Here is a 15490-nt window from a genome sequence, read left to right on the forward strand (position 1 = left end):
AGATAACTGTCAAACTCCTGTAAATTTCCCTAGTTGCTTTCTTCCTTCTCTAAGTCATTATATCTCATTGCTCTTTTTCTTTGATTAAATGCAAAAAAGATCAGATACATTCTCTGTGTTTAGTAGTGTTGGCCTTTTTTGTTGTTTCCAGAATTGGACTATTTTACTTTATTTTCCCAGGTTCACCTACTAAAATAAGCTTTGCTTTTAATTTAAAGACGTAGGAGCATCCCAGGAAATGATGGAATACCAGTTTCCATAAGTAATCACTCTTTCAGCTTAAACAATCTGTAATCTGTAATTCTTCTGAAATTTTATTAATGCTCCCAAATTAGCCAATTAATGTAGAATTTTAAAATGTTTCCAAGTTAGAGGAGATTAATGTAAGCTATTTAAAAATAATTTCCAACTCACCATTCACCAGGTCTCTGAATAATATATTGCCTGACAAAAGAAAAAAAGGTAGTATCAAGGATATTTTGTTCAGTTAAGTTAGTGAAAAGTGGGTTACAAATGGATACTAATGTTTCCGTTTATTATAAACGAGTATGATTTAAAAGAATCCTGTTTTGAGTGTTAGAAGGCAGGTGACTCACTCCTAGGGAAGAAGTTGCCAGGCATGTAATAGACACCTAAAATAATGTAGATAGACTGAACAGATTAATGTAGAATCCTAAATTCTTAAAAGTACAGTAGTATAGTACCTGATGTTCTTTTATACAGGGACTTAGGCATGCCAATGAATTTAGGGAGCTGCCAGTGGATTTTTTTTTTTTGAGAGCTCTTAAATAGAATACTACTGTGAGTTTCTTATAATATTATTAAAATAAAACCCAGAAATTAGACAGATTCTGCAGGCTATATTCAAGGTAGCCATTAGGCACTGGGTAAGGCTCTATTTTTTCCCCCAAAACTTGGAGTAAATTGTATAAATAACATTCAAATCATTAAGACATTGAGGAATAGTGCATGTTTTATTGCCACTGAAAAGAGTTTCAAAGTGACGATGAATTTTTGTTTTAGACCTGCTCTATCGCCCAGGCTGGAGTATAATGGCGCGATCTCAGCTGTCCGCAGTATCTGCCTCCCAGGCACAAATCATCTTCCCACCTCAGCCTCCTGAGTAGCTGGGACTATGGGAAGACACCTCCACAGCCAGCTAATGTTTTTGTATTTCTGGTAGAGATGGGGTTTCACCATGTTGCCCAGGCTGGTCTTGAATTCCTGGGCCCACGTGGTCTTCCCACCTCAGCCTCCCAAAGTGCTGGGATTACTGGCATAAGCCACTGTACCTGGCTGACAATGAATTTTAAATAAGGATGTTTCCGAGTTTATGTTGTATCTCTTTTTTTTTTTTTTTTTTTTTTTTTTTTTGAGACAGAGTTTCACTCTTGCTGCCAGGGCTGGAGTGGAGTGCAATGGCGCGATCTCAGCTCACTGCAACCTCCGCCTGCTGGGTTCAAGCCTTTCTCCAGCCTCAGCCTGCCAAGTAGCTGGGATTACGGGCACCTGCCACCACGCCCAGCTAATTTGTTTTGTATTTTTATTAGAGACAGGGTTTCACCATACTCATGCCTGTAATCCCAGCACTTTGGGAGGCTTAGGTAGGCAGATCACTTGAGGTCAGGATTTCGAGACCAGCCTGGCCACTATGCTTTATCTCTTTCTGGGACTTTGATATAAGAAGAGATTTCCAAAGGTTGTATTCTGCTAATGTAGTCTGGTATTTGAGAATGAGATATACCAGCGCTCACATTTTATAAGGACGACTTCATCCTTGATATTTGCTACCCCAAACATTGCAGTCTCAAGTGCATGCACAAAAGAAGGGCCAGTTTTTAGTGACTACCCTATCACCATATGGACCTTCTCATGCTTGAGAGTGCCACTGGTGGCCATCTACCTTTCCTTGTCAGTATACATTTGGGGGATACAAATATAATTTTGTTACATTGATATATTGCATAGTGGTGAAATTAGGGCTTCTAGTGTATCCATCACCAGAATAATGTACATTGTACCCATTAAGTAGTTTGTCATCATCCACCACCCCCAACCCTTCCAAGTCTCCATTGTCTATCATTCCATACTCTATGTGTACACATTATTTAGCTTCCACTTATAAGTGAAAACATGTGTGTACCCAATTTCTTTTTTCTTTTTTCTTTTTTTTAAGACAGAGTCAAAAAAAAAAAAAAAAAAAGAGTCTTGCTCTGTCACCCAGGCTGGAGTGCAGGGGCACGATCTCGGCTTGCTGCAACTCCTGCCTCCCATATTCAAGCAATTCTCGTGCCTCAGCCTCCCAAGTTGCTAGGATTACAGGCCTGTGCCACCGCACCAGGCTAATTTTTGTATTTTTAGTAGAGACGGGGTTTCACCATGTTAGCAAGGCTGGTCTCAAACTCCTGGTCTTAAGCCATCTACCTGCCTCGGCCTCCCAAAATGCTGGGATTATAGACATGAGCCCTTGCGCCCAGCTGGTGTGTACCAAATTTCTGATGTTAAAGGAAAGGCAGTTATTTGTTCCCTGAAAGTTGAGCATAAAAAGAAGAAATAAGCTTTAGTTTCCAGTGGTTAAGGATTTGAAAAATAGTTACTGGTAGTTCAGTTTACTTTGCTTTTTAACTCTGCCTATTCATGCTGATCACATACAGGTTATCTCTATCTTGTTACTGGAATTGGATCGTTTCTTATTGGCTTAATTAAATTTATTGCACAGGAGGAGTCTTCCTGAAACATTTAAGCTATACCTGATTTATTAACTACGGCTCTGTCATTTTCTTATAAATTAATTAAGAGTTTGATCTACCGTTCCTCTTCTGAAAAGAAAACAGTGTTTCTCTACCTTTTTGGTAGAAGACTTATTTAAAAAAACAGCTATTAATTGTCTCTTTTTTCAACCTGGCAAAGCACAGTATATAAATATTATTTGTTTTATCTCTAACCAAATTTAATTGCCTTGGAATGTTACTTTTTACATTTAGTTAAGAAGCGGGGTCAGGGGACAGCAGCAATGAAAAACACAGGAATTCCTTTCTGGGATGAAACGGGAGTGAAAGGCGTCTCAAAGGTCTGACAGTGTAACTCCCAGACCCAAGCCTCCCTGGAAAATAGAAAATGCAAAAGAAGATTAGAGCAGAAGACTAAATGTGGAACAATTTGGGATAAATAATATCTGACGGTCCTGGTGAGAAAGCAATTAAGAAAGCTAGAGAAGGTGTCTAGAGCCCCATTTAATTTACATTTCATTGAATAACAGGAGAATGCTTATTGTGAGACTTGTTAAAACTTGTATTTTGTTGGTAAAGTTTATCCTCTATTTCCCCATTGTGATTTGTAATAGTAACCCTTAGAAAATTTCAGAATAGGCCGGGCACAGTGGCTCACGCCTGTAATCCTAGCACTTTGGGAGGCCGAGGCAGGCGGATCACAAGGTCAGGAGTTCAAGACCAGCCTGGCCAATATGGTGAAACCCCGTCTCTACTAAAAATACAAAAATTAGCCGGGCGTGGTGGCGGGCGCCTGTAGTCCCAACTACTTGGGAGGCTGAGGCAGGAGAATTGCCTGAACCCGGGAGGCAGAGGTTGCAGTGAGCCAAGATCGTGCCACCACACTCCAGTCTGGGCGACAGAGCGAGACTGTGTCTCAAAAAAAAAAAAAAAAAAAGAAAATTTCAGAACAGCCAATGTTTATTCCAGGGACTGGATAAAAAGGGAGAAGCCTGTGCTCTTTTCTGCATTTAGCTGTGATAAACAGAATCTCTGATCTGAGGCAGTAACTGATGTCAGTGCAATAGGTAGCCAGCAGGTCAACTCCTGTCCCTAAGGATTTATACCAGATGAAGGTCTTGTGGAAACAGGAAAGGATAGAGAAGGAGGCAGTGAAACTACTTTAAGACTTCAGTGACAGTGCTGCTCCCTCAGTGCCATCCCTCTACCCCACTGCCTTTCTCCTTCTTTAGCTTTTGTTCTAAATAATTTCCTAGAGTCCCAGTAACCCTAAGTGTTATCTCTCTGCTCATTCTAGGTCCCTTTCCTTCCAGAACCCTTGAAGTTTGAGTTTACATTTTTGCAAGGATGCCAGGGATTAGCCCAGTTAGTAGGTCAAGCTTCTAAGGGTTAAATGAGTGGAGGGAGACTTTTTACCTCTACCTGTGGGGTCTTCCTAAAATCTGATGAATATGCAGAGCCCAAAGCTGAGTCTGGAAAGTCAGAGAGGCCTGTGAACATATTCTAAAACTAAGGACTCCAAAAATAGGTCCTAAAAGCCAGGAATCAAGGGTTAGGGGAAGAGAAAAAGAGTTGCAGGTTTAGAATAAGGGGGCAGCAGACCTGGAAATTGCCAAGAAGCAGCATTATAGCTTAATAGCATCAGAGTAATGGGAGGATGGGGTGGGGGTGGACGATGTGTGCGAAGAGACCAGGAAAGGTGCCAAGTTCCTGTTGCCTATCAGTCTGAGGAGGAGAAATAAATGTATTCCTGACATCTCACGTTGAGATTTAGAATACTTTTCTCTCTAGAAAAAAAATACATACTAGATTAGATTTCCAGGCTAGCCTGCTAAAATAGTTTCCTCATAATGAACTTGAAATACAGATTCTAAGTATCATGAGAAAAATCTTGGTAGAAAACAGTGGGTTATCAAATGAACTTTTGAATTAGTTTCCACTAATAAGAGGGGAATCACCTATCAATTAGAATTAAAGAAGAGTTAGCCATACTTTAGTATTTTATCATGGCTTACACATATTTATTAAGATTATTTACTATTCTTTAAAAAGTTTAAAAAATAATAGTGACACTTTTGAAGAGCATTGATTAATTATTTTATCAAATATCCCTCAATTTGTCTTATCTGACATTTTCTCATAATTGGAATAAGGTTTTGTATTTTTGGCATGAAAACTACAAAATTATGTTTTCTTTTCAGTATGTTGTATCAGGGTTCATAATATTGTTATGTGTTATTATTAGTGATGTTTACCTTGATTGTTTTATTACATTTGCCATCTACTAGGAAATACCTTACAGGTTGGAGGAGACTTAGGAGAAATAACTAAATGCAGTGTGGGTTCTGATAGGAACCTAGAAAAAGGACATTAGTGGCAAAATTGGTGAAATTAAAATAAGGTCTAAAGTTTAGTTAACAATATTCCAATGTTTCAATTGGTTCCAAGTACCAATGTTCATTTCCTGTTCTAGATAATTGTACTGTGGTCATAAAAGATGTTAACATTAGAGGAAGAGGAGTGAAGGAAATAAAGGTACTATCTGTACTGTTTTCTGTAAATCTAATATTAACTCAAAATAAAAAGTTAAAAAATAATGCTATGTAACACTTACATAGTGCTTCCTATTTACCACATGTACTCTGCATCTATTAACTCTGGTTCCTTTCAACAACCCTGTGAGGGGAACTGCTGTTATCTCCATTTGTCATATGAGGAGACCTAGATACAGAGAGGTAAGAAGCATGTCCAATGTCACATGGCTGTGAATTGGTCACATAGCTAGAAAGTGGCTGAGTTGGGATTTGAACTGAAGCACTTTGGATCCAGAAATCAATTACAGCGTACTGGCTTTCAATGTGCTATATATGCACATAGTTTAAAAAGATTCAGTTATACTCTTCTCTGAAGCAATCTCTGTTACAAGTTTTTGGCTTTTCTTTTAATCCTTCAAGGAAGAACTTACTTTCGAACATTGATAGGAAGGCAACTCACTTTGGTTTTAATTTGCAATATTCAAAGCTATGCTATGGCCGTGTTTTAGTCTCTCTTCAGAATCTTCTCATGGCGTGCTAACAATTGTAGATAGCAACTGTGTTAGAAACTAGGGAATCCCATCTGAGTTGGTCAAAGTCTGTGAGTAAAGTGCTAATTGCTCATAACTACTATGTTATGATTAAGTACAGTATGATTAAGTAGACTAAAACTTCATTCGGAATTTAACCAAATTCTGCAGTTGCTCTCCTGAATACTTTGATTAGTATGAATGCTTTTTTCATTTTACTATTGAAATTACATTTTTTAACTCAAAAACTGCCAGCTGTTGTAACAATGGCTTTGTTTGTAGTCTTTAAAATTGAAGAAAGAGTACGACGTGAATTACTATATATTAGACCTTTGAGAGTCTGAATGAATTGCTTGAGTTTGGTCTGATTAGTGTACCTAATGTAGAGACTGAGCTTCCTTAAATTGCCAGAGGTGTAAAGTTTCACAAGGTACTGGTTGCTGTAAAGGAAGACTGACTTTGAGTTAAATAGAAAGTTGATAAAAATGCATATATTGACAGTTACTGACTCAGTAAGCTTTATAATTCTAGGAATCACTGCTGATTCATATGTTTAGATATACTCATTTCTATCTTTCTGTTTCCTAGGCCAAAAAGAAAAAAGAAAACCAATATTTAAGAGGTGAGAAAAGTAACAGGAATTTCCTATCTATTTATACACATACACACAAACACAAGCCTGTAGCCTTTACTGCAGAAGCAGCTTGTCTTTCGTTCCATAGTTAGGGCATTTTTTTTTTCTGTGCGTTGAATTAAAATTTGTAAACAGCAGGGATTGTGGCTTGTTAAAAGAAAAACCTTAGACAAATTAAATTTAGTAGAGCTTAATTGAGCAAAGAATGATTTGTGAATCGGGCAGCCCCTGAAACAGAATAGAGAGGCTCCAGAGCTGCTGTGTGGTGAAAGAAGAGTATGGATAGAAAAAGGAAAGTGATGAAGAGAAAATGGAAGTGAGGTACACAAACAGCTGGATTGATTACAGCTTGAAGTTTGCCTTATCTGAGCATAGTTTGAATAGTTGGCTGCCCTTGATTGGCCGAAACTTAGTGATTGGCACAAGAGTAGATTACAGTCTGTTTACACATCCAGTTAGGTTACAGTTCACTGTGTATGAAGAAACCTTTAGGTTATAGTTCACAAGGTATGGAGAAACCTTTAGACTGAACTTAAGCTGTATAAAGAGACAGCTTTAGGCTAAACTTAATTTAACAGGCTTTTCGGTTGCCTTTGGATTGGTGGGGCAGGGGAAGAATCTAATAGCAGATATTTGCTTTGGAAGGTCCAAAGATCAATTTTGTTTTCTTGCTGTCTTCTCGTTATTTTCTCTTTTTTTTTTTTTTTTTGCGTAAGCTTTACTTGCCTCTCCAGTCCTTTTCTCTATCTTTACTTTTTGATTGACTGTAATATGGAATTGAATTTTTAAAAAAAAATCTGTAAAATTTATTTTTAAAAGTTTATTTCTTGATCTTGCATTTAAAAGGCTGTGAATTGAACCTTTCTTCTTTCTTTAACTAAAAAAAACCTGTAATTAAGTGGCTTTTTGCTTAAATATGTTCTCAACTGATTTTTCTCCTTGTAGGTACCTTAAAGGAAAAAGAAATGTACTTTCAGTACTCTCATTACATATTCAGGCAATCCCAATTTGTATGGACAACTCAGTTGAAGTAACAAGTGACTCTGACAATTTAGAGAAATGAATTAGTAAAGTTTAGTAGCATTAAGCACAGGCGGATTTACTTAAGAGAAAAAGCAGGCAAACTTTATAAACACAAGTTGGAGAACTATCAAGTTCGTACATGTCTGACAGAGATGAAGAATACAGAATAAACCACTGGCCAAATATAAGTTAGATATTTAACACTAACACATAAAATTAGCAAAGAGGATGTTGTGGATTTATATGGAAGAAATCTGTTTGTGAGTCACCGGTTAGGAAATCAGAACCTACTTTCCTATAGATGTTAAATGTTGAGAGTCATTGTTCAGCCTGAGAGGTCCCTCCAGGGCAAGTAACCTTGTCTGATTTATCTTCCATCTCACCCTGTTGCCTGGCATGGAGTCAGGTCTTAATAGACTCATTTCCGTAGTTCTTGGCTTATAAAGTCTAATTAACATATAAGATACCCCAAATTCAAGCCTTTGTCCTGTTTTCTTCTTAACCTACTGATGTCAGATATTTTTCTATTTTGGAACATAATACTGTTGTGGAATATTGTGGAATCATAAGTTACTGATTAAGTTACTGATATCGTAAGTACATTGGTAATATATAACCAAACCCAAAGAACCCTTTTTATTTCGTATCAGTTTGATTTCTTCTGGCCTGTGACAATCAACTGTTTTCTCTCTCATGAAAGCCTCATGAAAATCTCTTTTCTTGAGGCTTCTTATTCTCCTTCTCAATCTCCTTCTTGGAATCTTACCTCTCTCTGCACCTAAATGCTAGTGTTCTTTAGGGTATTATGCTCTCTATCTGCAAGCTTACACACCTATTGGCTAACATGGTAGGCAGAATAATTATTCCCCAAAGATTTCCATGCCCTAATTCCTGGAATCTGTGAATATGTTATATTACATGGCAAAAGGAACACTGGACTTATACTTATGGACCTCAAAATACATATATATATATATAGGGTGGACCCAGTGTATAACATGGGCACTTAAAAGTGGAAGAGGAAGACAGAGCAGTCAGTCAGAGAGACGCAGGGGAAGAGGCAGGAGATATTTGAGTATGAGAGGGATTCCACTTGCTGTTGTTGGCTTTGAAGATGGAGAAAGAGGACCACACACCAAGGAATGTGGGTGGCCTCTGGAGTCTGTGAATAACCCTCAGCTGACAGCCAACAGGGAAACACAGGTCTCAATCTTAAGTCTTCAAGGAACTGCATTCTGCTAACAACCTGAATGAGCAAAGAAATTGATTCTCTTTTAGACCCTCAGAAAGTAACTTAGCCCTGTCAACACCTTGATTTTAGCCTACAGAGATCTATGTTAGGCTTATGATTTGGGAACTTTAAGATAAGAAATGTGTATTATTTTAAGCCACTAAGTCATGATAATTTGCCACAGCAACAGTAACAAACTATTGCAGCTAATGACTCTCAAATTTAAATTACTATCTCAGATCTTTCTATGAACTATAGTCAGTTGCCTATTGAATAGCTTCTCTACAGTATCTGGCTGGGACCTCAGACTCGTTACATTGAGATGAAACTCTTTTCTCTAAAACCTGCTCATATTTTTTTCTTGATGTTGCTCCTAACCATTCAGACTCCTTAGCCAGAAATCTGGGGGTCAGTATAAACTCCTTTTCTCATATGCTATTTCTCTACACATCCCTACTCTATATAATTGATACCAAATCGTTTTGATTTGGAGTTTATCACTGATTTAGGTCAAGCTCCCACCACTTCTCACTTGGATTTATCAGGTAATCTCCCAACACATCTTCCTGCCTCTGGTTAAAATGTCTTGGTAACTCATTCTTGTGTTCTATGAAAGTGACCTTTTCAATCAGATTATGTTTCTCCTCTACTTCATGGTTTCCCATTGCCATTTCAGTAAAGTTCCAATTTCTAAGCATTGCACACAAGGCTCTTTATGATCTGATTCCGCTTTCCTCCCCAACTCATTGTGTTCCTTAAAACATACCATGCTGTCCAGCTGTATTAAATGGCTTGCATTTTCTTGAACATATGCTATGTATGCCATCAGTACCTTGTACATACTTTTTTATCTGACTGGAAGGCCCTCCTTTCTTTGTTTCCCTAACTCCTACTTCTTCAGTCTTCAACTGAATTGTCACTTTAGTTAGGGGCTCAGTAAATGTTGGTTTAAAGAGTAAATGAGAAGAATGCCGAAGGATTGTGAACCACTGAAGTGGATTTCTGCACGAATTTCTGGAGTCTCTTTCCCTAAAGGACAATTTTAGATGGCAATGTTTCTGGAATAGTTTGAGGGTAGCCTTTTGTTGGTTTTATGTAAATGCTAAGAAGAGAGCATTTGAGTTTGATATTTGGAGTAGGAGTAGACAGGAACTCACTAAAGAGTTACTTCAGAAGAGAAAGTCATTATGGATGATGGTCTCATGTTCTTATCTGCAAGAGGGATTACCCCTTTTAGTTTTGCTTCCTATTTTTTAAAAGCTAAGATTTCCTGTTCCAGAAAGAGTGAGCTTACATTAAAAAGCATTAAGTATCTTTAGTTTTCTTTTAAATTTGACTTATGTTCTGATGATAGTTACTTCCTGGGGGTTTCCAACCTTGGGAAAAAAGTTAATAACATTTCTTTAGGTTTATTATAGGAACTATAGTTTAATCAATATAAAATGTACAGCGCCTTATGTGTAATTAAGTAGTTAATAAAGGATATCTATAAATTGTTATAAATTATCATTATTGCTAAGCATTTAAAAATGATCCACCATTTTGCAGAAACTTAAACATCACCTATATCCAGAGTCCCTGCTGTGGCATGTTAGGTCACATGTTTGAAAATGAATGGAAATGGCAATTAAGGAGGAGCAAGGAACAAGTTTTTGTTTCCATTTAGTTGAAGGAAGCTTATCAAGGAAGAATCTTTGCAGCTCTTAAGAACAGAAGATAAATAAATTGGTAGCCTTAGTGGAGACAAAGTAGAAAGAGAGACAAATTCACAAAGATGAGGAGGTAGATAATGAAGGAAATGAAAGGTAAGAGGTTTACTTTTGAGGAAAAGAAGGATGGATAGTGGAGACAGAAAAAAAATAAGATAGGCTGGCATGGTGGCTCATGCCTGTAATCCCAGCACTTTGAGAGGCTGAGGCAGGCGAATCACTTGTCAGGAGCTCAAGCTCAACTGGCCAATATGGCAAAACTCCGTCTCTACTAAAAATACAAAGATTAGCTGGGCTACTTGGTAGACTGAGGCACCAGAATTGCTTGAACCTAGGAGGCGGAGGTTGCAGTGAGCTGAGATCATGCCACTGCACTCCAGCCTGGATAACGGAGCAAGATTCTGCCTAAAAAAAGAAAAAAAAGAAAAAAAGAAAAAGGAAAGAAAAGAAATAAAAATAAAAATAATAAGATATATAATTGTGAGCTATCACAAGAATGCCATTAAAACTGTGTTAGTTGGGGGAACCGCGAGCTCCTCGTGGCTGGGTGGGGACCGTCCTCGCAGTGGTGGCCTCCACCCTGGCCTCCCGCTTAGCCGAGGCTTCTGGAAGGGTCGCAGAGTGTCTGTTGATGCAAGAAGCCGGGCCCTGACTGGCGGGACAGATTCGCCCAGCCGCTCAGCAGAGCATCTGTAGGTCGGAAGTGGGGGTTGTATTGGACTATGCTTTTTGTCTAATGATGTTAGACACATTTGGCCCAGGAATTGCTAACAAACATACAGTGCAGTGGTGGCTTAAGAAGTTTTGCAAAGGAGAAGAGAGCCTTGAAGATGGAGGAACGTGATGGTGGGCTGTGGGAAGTTGACAATAACCAATTGAGAGTAATCATCGAACTACGTGAAAAATTACAGAAGAACTCAGCATTTACTATTCTACAGTCATTAGGGTCATTCGGCATTTGAAGCAAATTGGAAAGGTAAAAAAGTTTGATAAGTGGGTGCCTCGTGAGCTGAGCGAAAATCAAAACTATCGTTTTGAAGTGTAGTCTTGTATCCTACGCAACAACAGCAAACCATTTCTCAATCGGATTTTGACGAGCAATGAAAAGTGGATTTTATACGACAACCAGCTCGGTGGTTGGACCAAGAAGCAGCTCCAAAGCACTTCCCAAAGCCAGACTTGCATCAAAAAAGGTCATGGTCACTGTTTGGTGGTCTGCTGCCGGTCTCATCCACTACAGTTTTCTGAATCCTGGCGAAACCACTACATCTGAGAAGTATGCTCAGCAAATTGATAAGATGCACCGAAAACTGCAAGGCCTGCAGCCGGCATTGGTCAACAGAAAGGGCCCGATTCTCCATGACAACACCTGACTGCATGTGGCACAACCAACGCTTCAAAAGTTAAAGGAATTGGGCTGTGAAGTTTTGCCTCATCCACCATATTCACCTGACCTCTTGGCAACTGACTACCATTTCTAGCATCTTGACAACTTTTTGCAGGGAAAACGCTTCAACAGGATGCAGAAAATGCTTTCCAAGAGTTCTTTGAATCCTGAAGCAAGGATTTTTATGCTACCGGAATAAATAAACTTATTTCTCATTGGCAAAAATGTGTTGATTGTAATAGTTCCTGTTTTGATTAATAAAATATATTTGAGGCCGCACGCAGTGGCTCACGCCTGTAATCCCAGCACTTTAGGAGGCCGAGGTGGGCGGATGACGAGGTCAGGAGATCGAGACCATCCTGGCTAACATGGTGAAATCCCATCTCTACTAAAAATACAAAAAATTAGCTGGGCGTGGTGGTGGGCGCCTGTAGTCCCAGCTACTCGGGAGGCTGAGGCAGGAGAATGGTGTGAACCCGGGAAGCGGAGCTTGCAGTGAGCCAAGATTGCGCCACTGCACTGCAGCCTGGGCAACAGAGCCAGACTCCGTCTCAAAAAAAAAAAAAAAAATTAAGTTTGAGCCTCGTTACAATGATTTAAAATTCGCAGTCTGGAAATTAACTTTTGCACCAACCTAATATTTCTATGGTAAATCCTTGCAAACATGAAAACAATGCATTTGGCCCAGTGCTTTGTGGTTGTGTACTCTTTTTCTTTCTTTTTTAAATAGATGGCATTGGCCAGGCATGCTGGCTCACGCCTGTGATCCCAGCACTTTGGGAAGATGAGGTGGGTGGATCACCTGAGGTCAGGAGTTCGAGACCAGCCTGGCCAACATGGTAAAACCCTGTCTCTACTGAAAATACAAAAAAATTAGCTAGGCATGGTGGCGGGCGTCTGTAATTCCAGCTACTTTGGGAGGCTGCGACACGACAATCATTTGAACCCAGGAAGTGGAGGTTGCAGTGAGCCAAGATCGTACCATTGCACTCCAGCCTGGGTGACGAGTGAAACTCTGTCTCAAAAAAAAAAAAAAAAAAACAGTTGGGGTCTCACTGTGTTGACCAGGCTGGTCTCGAACTCCTGGCCTCTGGTGATCCTCCCATCTTGGCCTCCCAAAGTGTTAAGATTGCAGTCATTTAACCACTCCACCCTGCCTGGTTGTGTACTCTTTCAAAAATTAAGTTTTTAATATTAAATGCTGCTTCTAGATATATTGTAAAAATTCACCTATCAATGAGTTTTTTAATTAAAAACATTGCAATTGTACTAGACTTTAAAATAAATACTAAGTAGTAATTTAGGCTTCAATGTTGGTTTATAGTTTTCTCATTTCTTTCATTTAATAGCTCTGTAAATGAAGCAGTTACTTCCATTTTCCTGAGGTGCAGGAACTGTGGCCCAGATAAGTTAAGTGACCTGCACAATGTTATATGTCCAATAAGTGAGACTGGAGCTCTGATCTAGTCCCTTTGACATTAAAGTTTGTGCAGTAAACCAGCTATGTCAGTTTGCCACATTTGTAATAGCGTTCAATCAATTTTCACTTAAAGGTTTAATATTAAAGTAGTAGCAAGAATTCATAACCTTAATTGGCTTTAACCGCTTTTCTTCCCCTGAAAACAGATGCATACGTACACATGCACACAGATTGCTTACAGTATCAGCACATAGTATGTTAATCAACATAGATTTTTATATGGAGAAAAATGCAGATTAAAATATTTGAGGAGAAGCAATCTTGAATGGAAGGAGACAATGGGCGAGAGGAATATGGAGAATAAATGAAAGAAGGAATACTGGGCTGGATCTGGCTTGACACTGCTAGAGTCTCTCTAGGCCTGGCATCATGGGAATTTGGTAGATTTACTCTTTGAAGACTGTTCAGTCCTGTCCTGCTCACTGCCAGGACTTTAATGAGGCTTAACTATAATCCCTTTCTAACCACCATCCTACCTGTGCCATGTTACAGTACGGATAGAGGCACAGTTAATAGAGCCAAATGGTTTCCTAGAAATTTCCCACAGCAAAGATAGTGGTTGCAGATGTCAATTCTGCCTTTAACCTTGTAATTTCAGTCATTGCTATTATCATAGATAATTTGTGCTATCATAATAATTTATGCTATTACTATAGATAAAAAGTAAAGGTATACGAAGACATATATGGCATGGACCCTTTACCTCTCTGACCTTATTTTCTATACTTAACCCACTCAGCCCCAGTCACCTCTGAGCCATCCTGGTTTTCCTCAGGCATGATAGGCAGGCTCTGTATTCTAACTCAGTGTTGTCCAAAATAAAATGTGAGCCACATATGTAGTTTTAAGTTTTCTAGTAGCTCCATATCAAAAGACAAAAAGAAGGAAGTGAAAATCATTTTAATAACTTATTTCACCAAATATATATTAATGGGATGTTTCACCATTTTTTAAATACTATGTGTTTGAAATCCTGTGAATATTTTACACAGGCAGTAGCATTTCTCATTTGGATATGAAATTTCCATTAGAAATACTTGATCTGTATATACACTTTATAAAATTTATAGTTGAAATATAGATTTACATGCCTGAGTTGTTTCAAATATACTTAAAATTTTTCCTATAAATCAATTATCAGTTTTTAAATTTAAATTAAATGCAATTAAAAATTTGTTTTTATAAACCAAATCACATTTCAAATGCACAGTAACTACATGTGGTGGCTAGTGGCCATTGAACAATACACTTCCAGCTATTCTCTCTGTAAGGAATACTTTCCTGCAGCTAATCACTTGTTTAAGTCCCTTACCTTCTTCAGGTTTTTGCTAAAATTCACTCTCTCAGTGAGGCCTACCTTGATCACTCTATTTAATACTATAGTGTGCCCCAACTCCCCACACTTCACATTTCTTCATTCTTACTTTATCTCTTTCACTGCGTAATTACTAATTTATTATTTTCATTGTTTATTGCCTTCCTCCTTTTTTTCTACTACTTGATGGACGTAAGCTTCCTGGAGGCAGGGATTTTTATTTTGTTCACTGATAACATCCCAACACCTAGAATAGTGCTTGGCCTGTGGTAGGTGCTCAATAAACATTTGTAGATAAAACGTAATGAATGAATGAGTCATTGTAAAAACTTATTACAATTAGAAATAAGTATATACTAGATTCAAGATATAATTCAGAGTTAAAAGCATTGCTGAGCAAATCTCTCTTAACTAAATCTTGAATATATTCTCTGTACCTTATACCATTTTAAGCTGGAAGTAATGGGGAGAGAAATGAGTAGTTTAAAATGAGATTAAAAGAAGCTTAAATCTCTAGTTAGGAAGACAAGATTCACAAAAAGAAAATATGAAAAAAATCCTGAATTTTGCTGAAAAAATTAGAAAATGGACTTACAATAAGGTCTCTCTGGTTGTGCCATATATATTCCTTTGATGAGAATTTCCCAATAGATATTTAAGTAGTAATATATATGTGTGTGTGTGTGTGTGTATATATATATATATATAAAGTAGTTATGTATTTATATGTATTTAACAGAGACGGAGAACATAAAAACAAGAAAGTTAAAAGTATTATAAAGCCTGCACTTGAGAATTAGTTTAAAACAATGATAGTGAAAAATAGAATAATTTTGGCATTAGACATTGAATTTATACAAATCTTTTAGAGATTCATGTATTATACAAAGTTCTGAGGAAAAAATATTTTGAACCTAG

General features: G+C 38.0%; 1 protein-coding gene across 2 annotated transcripts in view; it reads left to right on the plus strand.

Moving 5' to 3' along the window:
* ART3 (ADP-ribosyltransferase 3 (inactive)) overlaps positions 1-15490 on the plus strand; it is a 96224-nt gene that overhangs the window by 32074 nt on the left and 48660 nt on the right. Inside the window, exon 2 of one of the 2 annotated variants that reach the window (XM_050790873.1) lies at positions 6382-6415. The exons of the other annotated variant lie outside the window; for it this stretch is intronic. The gene's annotated coding sequence lies outside the window, so the exon portion shown is untranslated. The remainder of the gene's footprint in view (positions 1-6381; positions 6416-15490) is intronic. 2 annotated transcript variants of the gene reach the window in all.

Source organism: Macaca thibetana, chromosome 5, assembly GCF_024542745.1.
Source record: "Macaca thibetana thibetana isolate TM-01 chromosome 5, ASM2454274v1, whole genome shotgun sequence".
NCBI lineage: Eukaryota > Metazoa > Chordata > Mammalia > Primates > Cercopithecidae > Macaca > Macaca thibetana.